Genomic DNA, 14,057 nt, shown 5'->3' on the forward strand with positions numbered 1-14,057 from the left:
TCCGAGTGCTGCTGATTCATGGTATGGGAAGAAGGGGCTGAAAACTTCTGCTGTAGCTTTGTGAACAGCCATGACTGTGCTGGTGCTCCTGAGGCACGCGGCTAATTGTGAGTCACGAGGAGGAAGAAACAGTGCGTGTCAGAGGTGGGGTAAACCTGACTCACAACAAGCTGCAGGTGTGTTTGGCTTTTTTTTTTTTTGGTCATCCCTTTTTCCCCCACTTGGAAAGTGGGTTCTCATCCAAAGTCACATCCAACAGTCATCAGGCAGTCACCTCAGCCATTCATTTGCTCATCATTCCAGAGATTTTAAATATGCCCAGAGGATCAGCCAAGTAAAGGATGATGCCTTTGAAAAAGGAGACACTTTTATTCTTACAAGGGTCTGTGTTCTAAGAAACTCCCATCACTTATTTGCGAGTGGAGGAACTGACTCTTGTGGTTAGGAGCGTGCCTTCTGTAAGCCCTTTGGGAAACAGAAGCAGTCACAGCTTGGCTTCATGGTCTCCTTCACCTAAAAAGAATTCTTTGAGGTTCAATTCATAACCACAAGACTTTTGGTCTCACCCCAAGTGCATCTGAAACGAGGAAAGTGATTTGATATTTCCCTACTCTTGCTGTATAAGTAAGCTTTGTGGTGGAAAAGAAAACCCACAATAACCAAAAGGTTCAGGGGTCTCTCTCTTGTGAGGGATGCCCGCTTAGTTCCTCTTTGTGGTACCGAGTTATCAGTCCAGCTCAACAGTGACTGTGTCAGACTGTCTAGCTCTTCTCCTGGAAGTGAGACAGCAACATGGGCTGCAGTCTATTAGCACCTGGCTTACTTCTAACTCTGCTCTGGCATGCGGAGGCAGCTTTGCCCAGCAATAGCGAGAGGGGAAGTCTGGTGCTTGAATGGGCACACCTAAAGAAGGTTAACCCAGGTTGCAGCAGGATGGGGAAAATAAAGATAATCCTAATACAGGGGGAAAGCCTTCTGGCACTTAAGAAACGGGAGAGGATTATTTCATTTTGACAGCATGACAGCCAAACAGTATTTCAGCAACCCATCCGCTCTCTTCCTCATCTGCAATTAAATGAGCTTGCTTCGTCATAGCCACACGGCTGTGATTGTGTTCCATCTGCAGGCTTCCAACAACAAGCTGCATAGGCGGAACACGGATTCTGGTTCTTGTCTCACTTTGTTCTGTGCTTCTCCGTTGTTGGCTGGTGGGTTTCCGTCACAGCTGCCCAAGCACAAAAGTGCTCCCAGGAGCTGTGTCAATTCAGAGATGCTTACAAACACAGTCATGTGAAACCACAACGCACGGGAACATTCAGCCAAATCCCAGCCTTAGTTACATTTGTACAACCCCATTGCAGTCACTGGGTTTTGTGGGTATAACCAAGTTGCACAGATGTAACCAAGGACACAACCTGGTGCTCTCTTTGGGGAGCTGAGCGTCGTGAAGGTAAGAAGTAGTTCAAGGGGCTGTGTATATTTGTCATGGTCATATTTTCTATAAGCCTCAAGTCATATAGTAACAAGAGACGCAAAAGGCTTGTATTCAGCAGTGAACTGAAGAAATATGGCACAGAAGTATCAAAGGAAAAACAACCCTTTTGCTCATTACTGGTTGTCTATCTCCACGGGGCTGCTCCATATGGTGGACATTTTTAAGAGGTATTTGCATCACTGCTTTCAAATGCTGACAGCCAGCTGTGCGCAACAGGACCCCATATGAAGACTATGGCGTCGTGAGCTGCAGGACATTAATGAAGACAGATGGAAGAACCTTTTCCCAGAGGTCAGCCTTCTTACTCAGCAGACGGTGCTGTCCAATGAAGACTTCATTATCATCAAGAGACAGAACAGGAGGGTGGTGAGAGAAAGGAACTGATGGGAAAGGAGTCCCTGAACAGAGGGCTAACATTTATCTATCGTTGGGTTTTACGCTGCTGCCCATCACCACAATACCTGAGCACCTGCTATAAAAAACCAAAGCAGTAGAATTTACGAAGACAGATGCTTGGACATAGCAGTCAGTGATTTACCAGGACCAGGGAGTGGATGGGAAGCAGAAGCAGAATTTAGTGAGTATAATGCACAGGAGATGGCAGGCCTGATTATAGCAGTTTTATGGCCATATGAAACCAGTGAAATCAACGGAGTCAGTGTTCATGTCGCCCTCCCCGTCAGTACCCGGACCAGGCCAGGGAAGCTAATGATCCAACCAGCAGACCAAATTTGGTGATGAATCCTGGTCATGTGCCACCTGAGGCATGTTGCACATATGCTAAGAAGAACAGAGTCACACCTATGGCAAACTAGTATAACAGAGAGGAGAATCAGGCTCTAACGTCATAAAAACTTAGGGCCAGATCCACAACCGGTGTGCATCGACATAGCTCCATTAACTTCATAGGAGCTGGGCCTACTTACACCCACTGAGGATCTGACTGCTGGATGTTAGAGATGGACTGGATCTAGTAAGGGTCAGCTAGTCCTCCCTGGAAACATATATATATATATATATAATATATATATATATATATATATATATATAATATATATATATATATATATATATATATATATATATATATATATATAGTTGCTATGTTAGTTTAAAACACTTCTCGAGATGGTGCTTATACCCCTTCCACAGCCCAGCCTAATAGGGGGTTCATCATTAGGAAGTTTTTCCTGATATTCAGTCCACATTTTCCTCTTTCATCCCATCACAATTCTAATGACCCCAAAGAATTCATTTCTCTTTGTGATGTTCAGGCCCTTCAGACAGTGACTGTCCTCCACCCCCTTAGCTGTAATTCGGCCACAGGTGATAATAGTTCAACCATCAAACACCAGCAAAAAGTTAGTGGTCAGCTTTAAAAATGATTAATTGTTTTGGCTGATATTAAATCATAAATGTGAGATAACTGATTTCCCCATCTCCATATAGCTCAATGTTATAAAAGTTATCTTGGAAAAAGCCAGGAATTTAATGCTTCTAAAACTCACATCCACAATGTTTGCTCCAGGGAGATGAGCAGAGGACACATTGGCTGCAGGAATGTACAAATGTCTTTAAAATGTTTTCCCCCCTAGAAAAGGTCAAAGAAGCCAAGAAATTCCCATTAAATCATACAAAACAACAACAGTCAAGAAACACGAGAACATATGGATGGGAAGGAGATCACTAAACACACAGTTCAACCAGCGTCCTTTTCACTCTGTACACCACACACCATCATCTCGGGCACTCCAATACTATTATCATGGGCACGAGGAAAGAACCAAAGCAGAACAGGGGAAAAAAAACACAAACAGAATAAAGAAGTTTCATTCATGTGTGCCGGATTTCTCTTAGGACAAAAGTAAATATTATTGAAAAGCAAATATGTTGACAAGGAGGAAGGATGGTCTTGTGGTCAATGAACTGGGATTCAGGAGAACTGGATTCAATTCCTTTACCACAAACTCCCTGTATGATCATGGGGTGACAAATCTCTTTTACCTTGGTTCCCTGTCCATAAAATGAAGATGATAGCACTTCCTTTCTCCTACACTTTGTCTGCTTGGATTTTTAGCTCCTCATGGCAGGGATCCTTACTAAGTGTGTGTACATCAACTGGGCCTTGATTTCTGTTGGGGTTTCCAGGACCCCACTGTTATACAAACTATAAATAAATAATCATGTCCTGAAATCCTTTGAAAAATGGCCAGATATTATATTTACACTGATGCTGCCCATTGCTCTACCTATGATTCTGGCTTGCTATCGAGATATCTGGTGAGAACCCACAAAATATTAAAGCGCCCAGAGCAGGAGTTGTGATGTTACACCCCATATTCGTAAAAATATGGTTCCGATATGAATATGGCATCTAAGATATACTTTATACAAGATGGCTCATGGAAGGTATCATTGGAAAGGTATGATTTACTGAATATGATTATCCAATTTGTATGCCTGTATCATTTCTGTATCTGAAGTTAGGAATATTGACTATGTAACAATTACAACTGGGTGTGTATTTGGGAGAAACCCATAAGACAACAGGCCACCAGCCTTGATGAACCACTAGGAAGAAACAGTGAGAATTTGAAGATACTAATCTCTCTCCTTCCTGAGAGGCATCTTGGGTCGTAGCTGTGACGCTTCTAGGTCAGGTGCTCTTGTCACCTGGTACTAAACACTACCTTGGACTTCTCGTAATTTTCCACTAAAAGGAGGGGGAAGTCAAGACTGGGAAACAAAAGATTCCCACCTCATGTAAATCTTATTTAAGGCTGGGGAGTAAGGCAAACAGGACTCTCTCCTCCATTGCCTGCCCAAGAAGAAAGACTGCTGAAAATACCTGAAAAGACCAAGGAACTAACTCGAGGGAAAAGGCAGGGGTGAGTCCAGATTGAGACAGCAGTCCAGTCTGTAAGGAGAGATAACTGGAACTCTTAGCTACAGAAACTCTACAACTTGCCTAAAATAACATTTAGGGTGAAAAATTACTTCTTGAAACCAGTCTCTTTAAGATTTTGAGTTTAGTATGCATGTTTTGTTTTATTTCTTTAGTGATCTCCTTTGTTCTGTTTGCTATCTCTTATAATCACTTAAAATTTACCTTTTATAGTTAATAAACTTATTTCTTGTTTATAACATAACCCAGTTTGTTCAATTTAAAGTGGGGGAGCGGAGGGGGAGAGAGGGAAGAAGTTGTGCATATCTGTTCACATTGAGGGAGAGGGCGAATTTTTATGAGCTTGCATTGTGCAGATCTTTCTATACAGCGCAAGACAATATTATCTTGGGTGTATTTTCCAGAGGGAAGCTGCACTTGAGTGCTGGGCAATTTCCTAGCTGACCTTCCCACAGAGAGCTGTTTGCAGCCTCTGTCTGATTCTACAGCTGGTGCTCCCTACCTGTGTGTGTGCTGCCAGAGGTCGGAGAGCCTGATTCAGCAAAACAGAGAACAGGAGCCCAGGCTGGTGGAGCAGGCAGGCTCAGTCAAATCCCAGTACATCAGGTGACATCCCAGAAGGGGGTTCCAACCCGTCACAGGGGGCATACACATCAATGATAATTTAAAACAACAGAAGTTAGAGATATGAAAGACCTAGCAGGCCTAGTCCAGGCAGCTATCATACCAAGACTGTTCCTTTTAGTATATTTTTTCATGCTGCTTCATTCATTCTAGTTTATCATGGAGAAGGGTGATAAATGGTGTGTATTGAGAGTATCATAAAAAATGAATAATGCCCTCTCCCCCTCACCAGACTTTATCAAGGGAATGAAAAGCACAAAAATCAAGGGCTTCTCAATTTCTTAGGTTGAGATTATTTCACTTGGAAACTGAAAACTGACTGACCATGAGACTGGAAGGTGTTAACCCTCTCTGCACTGCCAAATGCCATCCAGCCACTCACATTTGGTTGCTGCTGATACTTGTGTTGGGAAACTAGAAATGTCAGATTGGAAGAGGTTGGTGAGTGGGTGAGGGGCAGGGGGACAGGAAAGGAGCTAATATCAAGTATTTCACTGCAATATGTGAAAGGCTCCTAAATCTTACCTTTGTCCTCTATTCCATACATGCTGCATTTTTCTCTAGAGTGGGGAGAAAGATATTTCATGATGACAAAATTTAAGACAAAATATCACTACAATTCTCTAGCCAGCCCTAAAGATCTCTGGTGACATTTCAAAATCAAAATATTATGTTTTTCAGCAGAAATGTTTGTTTGGGGCCAAAAACTCAAAAGATTTATATTTTTCAGTGGTTAGTTTTTCAACAAACAATAAAATGATAATTTCCCACAGAAAGCAGATACTTTTAGTGAAAAAATTCATTTAACTGAAAACTTAATTTTCTATAGAAAAACAGTTTTGATAGACAATTTTCAGCCAGCCCAATAGTACAGTATTATACTTAATTTATATAGTGTTTTCCATGTTTGGAGCTAAGACACATTACAAATATTCATTAGTTGAGCATCAGAGGACCCCAGCAATTACGTAAGTATAATTATGCCCATTTTATAGATGAGTGGATTTGTGATCTCTGTATAAACCAACACAAGTTTTCATCTTTATTAGTTTCTGGTCTGTGTGCTGAATTATCCAGTGTTGTCCCTGATTTTATAATGAGTTTTACTACATTTGCTATTTTTCGTAATGCCCCAGCTGTTCGAATAAGATTATTCTGCAAAAACCTTAGCTTTCATTTAAAAATAAACTTCTAGCCCTCTTGGTTTCAGTGAAAACCAAGGATCCTGAAGGAAAATAAAAAGAACCCAAAATTATTTATTAAATCTCCTGATTTTTAGGCCTGGCCCATGATTTTTGATTGCTTGCGGTTAGCAATTCTTGTGACCTCATACATAATAACGAACTTTATTTTGCCTGTGTTATGACCTTGGTTATATTGACCAAGAGTGCTCTGCTCTGTTTGTAGAATGGACAGACATTCATTTGAAATGGGACCAAGGCTTTTGGGGAAGGTAAACTTTCCAAATCACCACAATGGAAAGCACCGAACAGTTCATTTAAAAATGGCATGGGGTAAAAAGCAGTGAAATCAGTCAGCCAAATCGACTTGGTCCTCATCCCTAAACATAGAATCCTAAGGATATATCTGTTCAACTCGAGGACTGTAAGGATTACTCATTCATGTGGCCACACGGTTTGCAAGCACCAGCATCGTATGGTTTAATGACTAATAACACTAAGAATCCAAACAGCCACTCAGCTGTAACAGCACTGAGTTCCCCCTCTACACAGTTCAGCCATCACACCACATGTCTCTTTTCATCAGTCCCACGGTGTGTAAAGCTAAATTCTTTCTCCTTTTCTGGAGCAAACAGCCAAAGCTATATTCAGACAGCAGACATGGGAGGTAACTGCTCTGCTCAGCATTGGAGTATTGGGACCAGTTTAGGGCTCCACACTTTAAGAAAGATGTGAACAAGTTGGAGAGAATCCAGAAGAGAGCAACAAACATAGTAACAGGTTTAGAAAACATGACCCAAGAGTAAAGACTGAAAGAACTGGGCATATTTAAATACTACAGCACTGCAAGTTACTGTGATTGACAAAGCATAACTTTTAAAGGGCCATTTTGAGATTTCTGAACTGACCATTTTACCCTCACTGGCAACATACAATGAAAATGCATATTTCATTCATTAGAGGTAATAAATATTTACACACATGACCCAGCTCATTTAGTGGAGTGCTCCTCACTCTAATACTGCTTTGTCTGACATGCTGCTGGTGAACACAAACTGCTTGTTAGTTTGACTTCATGAGCAACAAAAACCTGCATTAACTGGGTGACATTTAATGGTCTGTAATATACAGTAGGTCATACTAGATGATCTAAGGATCTCTTCTGGCTTTAAACTCTATGAATGAGAAACCAGAAGTCAATTGGCTAGACCCAAACAGGGCAGTTACAGGCATTTTAGGGCGCCATTTGTCTCTCAAGACCACATCTCTGTATTCCAGCTTATTTTCAGCTATCTGTGTGCCATGTATCAAAGCTCTCAGTGATAAACAGGTCGAGGCTCCAATAAGAAGGGTTGGGATGGCTTCCCCCTTATTTCAGCATTTGCCTGATGACTCTGTGCTTTGTGTTGCTGCTGAACAAAGAACAGCGGTGGATGGTCAGTTAAAAGCTAATGAAAATAACTTGACTGCTACAGAGTTTGTATTGTTTTTGTTCTAACAGCTGGCATCTACGAAACCTCCGATATCTGGTTCCCCCTTCCAACTGGTACTTAGATACAGCAACTTGTCACTTGAGACAAGTGCCTATTAAAATTACATAGGCACAGGTAAAAGTGATCCCAGTGCACAAGGCGACAGCAGGCACGCTTTCCTTCCGCCATCTCACATATGGCATTAGTCTCTCCAAACATCTTTTCTTTTCTCTTAATAAATTTGAGTGCAAGATTGTTCCCCTGCCTGCCAGAAATCTGTGGGTCCGAGTCTGATCATCTTTTAGGTTTCTGAATGGTGCTTTAATTTTGATCTCCATCAAATAATATCCAACCTGGCACAGCATAGCCTAACAAGAGGGAATCTTACATCAACACTCTGATATTAGGCCAAAGTCTGTTCTCAGTTACACTGGTATTTCTCTAGTAAGTGGCAGTGGCGTTACTCTAGATTTATACCTGTGTAACACAGCAGAATTTGATCCACTAATTTTAGGAAGGTTTAATATGTGATATGCTGTTAATTATTATAAATAAATTATAATTTATTTATCAGAGTGTCACATCTGAACCCAGAATTTTTGCAGATGAGTATTCACTACTTTTTAAAAAAGTTACTGATCTGTGGCTGAATTTAGGGCCCGATGCTGAGCATCTAACACATTCTTAATGAAGTCAATGGGAGTTACACATGCTCGTCACTTCCCAGGATCAGGCCTCCCCCATTCATCAGGGGCTGACAAGAAGTGACCTGAGCCCCATGCAAAGCAGGCAGGCTCTGGTGTGAACTGTCTTAAATGCTGTAGCATTGCCCATGAATTTCAGTTCAGACCTGCAATAACTTTGGCTGTTCCAGTGCCGGGCTTCTGTTGAACAGAGACTGCCTTCTGTGATGCACAGGTGTTAAGCTGTGCAATAGTTCTGTGACGCAACAAAAAGGCACTACACGCTCATTTTCATTTGTGCACCACTCTTAAGGGACAAAAGGCCGCCTAGGTGTCACTAAATGTAAAAGTGCACTCAGCCTCATGCTCTCCACTTTAGTTACTGGCTGACACATCTAGCACAGGAAATACAATCTCACAGAACAGAAACTACATCTAGAACAACCACTGACCATCCGCAGAGCAGAAGACAACTGAGAGTGACTGAGAGTACATCTCTGGTTTTCAAGAGTTATTCCTATGAAACGACTGTCACAAAGGACACGCTCTTCTTCGTTTTCTCTTTTGCTGCATACCCTAACCAGTGTTTCCTTAACCTAACTCGGTGTTTAATATAAACACACAACAATGTTATGCTTTTACACTTGGGTCTGCAATTCAACTGCATATCTAGGAGAAAAATGTAGGCAACACGGCTCCTTCAGTACTTCATACTTACATCAGTTAAGCTATTAGACTTGTCACATACATTCGGAAATTTCCAAAGTGGTGCACAGCAATTGAATTGCACTGCTCCACTCAAGTCAAGTTCAAGGTCATGGTTCTTATCTTCAAGCTAGGGCCCAGTATACCTAAAAGATCACCTAAAGCTCTGGGATGAACACTGCGAACAATAACTCCACTCTTCAGGCACAATGGAATTTTCTAGCACCAGGATAAAGCTAATCTGTGCAGGAGACAGAGCTTTCTCGGGGGACTAGTCCAAGACTACGGAACTCCCACAGGAACTAAGGGCCCACCATCACAAACCTCACTACCTTCCACTCCAAGTGCAAGGCTCACTGCTTCAAGCTGTCTTCTCTCATATAAACACACAGCATCGTATACACTGAACTACAGTCTACCAGACTAAAACACTACATTGCATACACAATTCTCCCCGAGGGAAGAGGATTAAAGAATAAGCCACACGTGACAGATGTTAGTCACATCACTCAATGCACTACCGGAAGGTACTCAGACACACTGGGAATTACGATGATAGAAGAACCTATACAGAATCATTCTCTGCAGCACCGAGGAATCCAAGAGTAGTGTGAACTAATGTTTTAAACTATCTGAGTATATGGTCCCTGATATTTTTTTTAAAGCATAAGGGAGCACACATGGCTTTTATGATCAGAAGTGGTGTTTAACCAGTTACTTTTTAAGCACATTCTTGAATAAAGTCCAAAAATGTCTATAAAGACATGCGGGTTGCCTTTAAAGTAAGCCAATAATGACTTTTGTCTGTTTGATTTCTAATTCTACCATTCTGTTTGCAAAAAAACTCAACAAACCAGGTGCAAGTTCAGACCTGGTGTAGCTGGTGCAACTGTGGTGTAAACAGGTGCAATGAAGTTATACCTACTTACAAAGCTTTGGAATTTGATCTGTAGTGCATATGACAGAGGCACCCAAGCAGCTCCATGGGGAAGACTGTACTGAGACTTGCACCAAACACTGGATTAAAATTCCTTTATTCCTTAATGATTACATTGTATTATGACTATTATTAGTGCATGACTGTAGCATCTGAAGGCCCATTTATGATCAGGGCTGCACTGGGATAGGTTCTGCACAAACACAAAAAGACAAGGTCACTGCTCTCAAAAGCTTGTATCCTAATGTAACACAATAAATAACTCCGCCAAGCACAACTGAATTTTCTACAATATTTGTATGGTAAAATATTTACTAACCTTTGCAGAGGAAACATGCGAAAATGAACCCTGTTTGAAAATTTTCTCTGCGAGTTTTACTTTCTTCGGGTCTTTGTTGCTAAACAGCTAAAGAGACACCCCAAATCCAAAATGTCACAGACATCTGAAGTCTCATAACATCTCAGACACAAGCCACTTTTCAAAGGTTTCACACAAAGAGTTATTCCCCTTATTCATAATAATATCATTCAGCTCTGCAAAAGAAAGTCACTCACAGACACTTCAGTTCACTAGCAAACTTGCTTTCCGTTCTAATAAATAACCAACCCCCACGTAAGCATCCAGTTCCTCACACTCAAAATAGACCATGTGAACTCCAGCACCACGTACAAGCAATACACTGCTGACTTTACCCGTGCTGTACAAATGTACAGCAATAGATCCCAGTCTAGGTGAGTTTGGAGTTCAGGTTGTGAGTGTGATTGTGAGTCCTCCATGTGACTAGCCCTAGTTAATGCAAGCGACATCTGACCCTATATGATCAGAACCTGCTATGGCAGCTACTTCCCGCTGGAACAGTTGAACGGGCAAGCTCAAGAGTGAAGACCTATGTATACAGGAGACAAAGCTCTTCTTGTGACTGGCCCACAAATCTGCATCTTGCTCCCAGGAGAGATCAGACTGAGCACAAGTCTCAGCCCCTTTGGAATGAAATAGAAAACCCACTTATTGGCCCTAACCCTGAGCTTTCCCTCATTAATCCCACCACTAACAAAAAATCCCTGCAGCATGGAAAAAAGCTGAAACCTTCTTAGTTCATTGTAATAAACTCTCTCAGATACCATGGTGATGGCCATGATATAAAGGAACTAGACAGATGGGGAGCCAGTGCTGTAATATACACTCTCCAGCTGAGAAACAATTCCACCCTCATGCCAACTGAGCGAAGGATTCCCTTGTGAAATAATGCCAAAGAACTGACCGTTGTTTTCTGCTGCAGACTCTTGTCAACAGGTCTGCGATAAGGTGTAATTTACATGTTTGAACTGGAAGCAGACTTTGTCCTCCAGTAAACTGCACACATGGCAACAAGCCAGCAGCATTTACTGGGGAAGAGGACTCTGGTGAACCACAAAGCTTTTTGTCAATGCGGAGTTTGCACTTCGAAAAGGTTCTCCTCAGCTAGATCATTAGGCCTTACATGCTATATCACTAAATGTGCTTATTTGAGGTTTACTACATTTGTACTTACGGCGAGGGGAACATGAGACCTTTTGATTCCTAATTTTGGGCAACATGGTCATTTTCCGATCTGCTCTATGCAAGTCGAGGGTGCAGGGGGCTTGCCAGTCCACCACAGAGACGGCAAAGGGAGGAATCATGCTGCACAGAGGTACTATTCCTTCCCTCCTTCCACTTTACTCCAACACACTGCCTCAACAACAGCAAATTACTGCCCTTGAGCCCAAATCAGCTCATCCGGGGACTGCAGCAGGCACTGCTGCTGATGGATTGTTAATGGTCACGATTTAAAAGTGGGAAGTAGAGTCTGATTTTCAAATTTCAGGTTAAGTGTATACGGCTGGCAGTTCGAAAACAGCTTTTGGTTTAGAAATGGTGCAAAGCTGCACTAAGAGAGAACAGATCTGGGACTCCACAATGTCATTTATAGAAAGCTCCAATGATGATGATAATAGTACTTTAAAGTATTGAAGACTCCTCCAAAGGACCGTTTTACACTGAGCGTCCAAGTGACAATTTCTGCTCTCAGTAACTCCAGAGCAGTCCCACTGAAGTCAATAGAGTTACACTGGTCTACATGAGAGCAACAGCTGGCCAAAGCTGTCCTGTTTCTGACCATAACTTGCAGCTGTACACGAGCTAGTCACTTAAAACTCACAATATCCAATACCTAAAGAACACTGTTTCCATACTGGATACTTACAAACTTAGCATTAGCCAGTGTTTTGAGTCTTGGCATTAGTCTACTAACTAAAAGAGCAGTGCAATTGCTCCTGATTAAAATGGCATGACAAATGGGATGGTGATAGTAAGGAGCTGTGGTGATCACTCTTACCACAAAGTAATTAAGAGTGATTGGGCCTGGAGCTTGTCTAGACTACTTCTACACTTTGGCCCTTATTCTTTCATAGGCCTGAGGTAGTTAAGGCATGTTCTGTAACACGTAAAAACAAGGACCCAAATTGCTCCCAGGAATAATCAGGTACGCAAGACACGCGTTGGAGTGGTGAAAAGGCCAGGCTTTTAATTATCCTGTAAACTGCATTGTTCATTATCCAGAGGGGGCTAGCGGGATGCTTCTCAGCCCTGCTGGAGGAGGTGGCAACTCTCTCTCTCTCTCTCTCTCTTTTTTTTTTTTTTTTTTTAAAGTTTGCGAGTTGGTTTATCTTCTGGCCCAGTTTATGCAGAGACATCTGTTAGCTCCTGAACGACAGGAACAAAGAACAGGGTGGTGGAGGAGGAGACTTTGACATATAGCCTAGGTCAGCAGAGCCTCAAAACCTTTCTTGAAAGCAGAAATGTTCTGCAATTTTCTCACACACACACACGAGCGCGCGCGATGTAGTTTAATGACTGGAGAGATGCAATGACCACACATCTGTTCGTGCCTGGTTGATTTCTTCACTCATGCAGGGCAAAGAACGCAGAAGGAATCTCCCTCTTTTAACCGATCTCACTTCCCAAACAGAGAAGGAGAAACCTATGCTTTCCTGGATCAGAGAGTTAGGATACTCTGCTGCCTTATAGAACTGGCTTCCCCATGTGGTCCACCAGAGTCCAGGGCACACCTGTTTACTCAGGTCTTTAATTAATAACCAGTACCAGGATAGGGTGAGAGCCTATAAGAAGGGAGACACAGGCGTACAATATGCTTTATGCTTTTAGTTATAGTTATCCTTTATAGCCAAATGGAAATTGTTAAATTAATAAATTCTATTTAAAGAAGCCAATTCTTCCTTAGTGGAAATTCCCATGTAATTTAATAGGGATTAAATTGATAAAGTGTTAATGAAATTTAACAGGACTAAAGCTCTCTCACTCAATCCTGAGGCCACTGGAAAGAATCCTGGGGTAAGCGAACGTCTCAAACAAGCATCTGATTGCCAGCCCAACAAAAGACCTTCCAGGCTTCAGCCTACCCTGGAAACAATGGTCCACATTGAACCATTTCAGAACATTGCGTGGCAGATGCTGTCATCTCGTATACCCTCGGAAGATGAGAGAGAACCCACAATATGACTGTGGACATTACCAGGAAACTATGGACTACACCATAAATTAGCGTTTGCTTTGATTGTTTGCCAGTGGTGTCAGATTTACACCAAGCCTCTTCTGAAGCTACTTATATCCTGACTAATTTGGACTTGGTTATTTGAACGCTGCTAATCCCCTCTCTTGCCATCCTAAAGAAGAAAAGAACTGGCTTCTATAGAAATTACTCTTAAAACCTGTCAAATTTAATAGAGAATTAAATCCTTGCTATTTTGGGATTTTTTTAGGATTCAATAGTAGGGTTCAGAGTAACAGCCATATTAGTCTGTATTCGCAAAAAGAAAAGGAGTACTTGTGGCACCTTAGAGACTAACCGTACAATTCTCTATTAAACTGTATAAGGCGGCCGCAAAACAAATATTTTTATATTAATTCTATAGGATTTTCTCAAAAAGTTGTTACTGGAGCTAATTGATCATTTGGGTCACTACTCTTTTTAACATTACCCAACAGCCTTAACAGTGTTGTCACTTCCATGACA

The 14,057-nt window shown here is 41.8% G+C and overlaps 1 protein-coding gene across 6 annotated transcripts in view; it reads right to left on the minus strand.

Moving 5' to 3' along the window:
• The window catches only part of MOB3B (MOB kinase activator 3B), a 152,800-nt gene that overhangs the window by 71,727 nt on the left and 67,016 nt on the right, over positions 1-14,057 (minus strand). The gene's annotated exons all lie outside the window — the stretch shown is intronic.

Source organism: Chelonia mydas, chromosome 5 (genome assembly GCF_015237465.2).
Source record: "Chelonia mydas isolate rCheMyd1 chromosome 5, rCheMyd1.pri.v2, whole genome shotgun sequence".
Classification (NCBI taxonomy): domain Eukaryota; kingdom Metazoa; phylum Chordata; order Testudines; family Cheloniidae; genus Chelonia; species Chelonia mydas.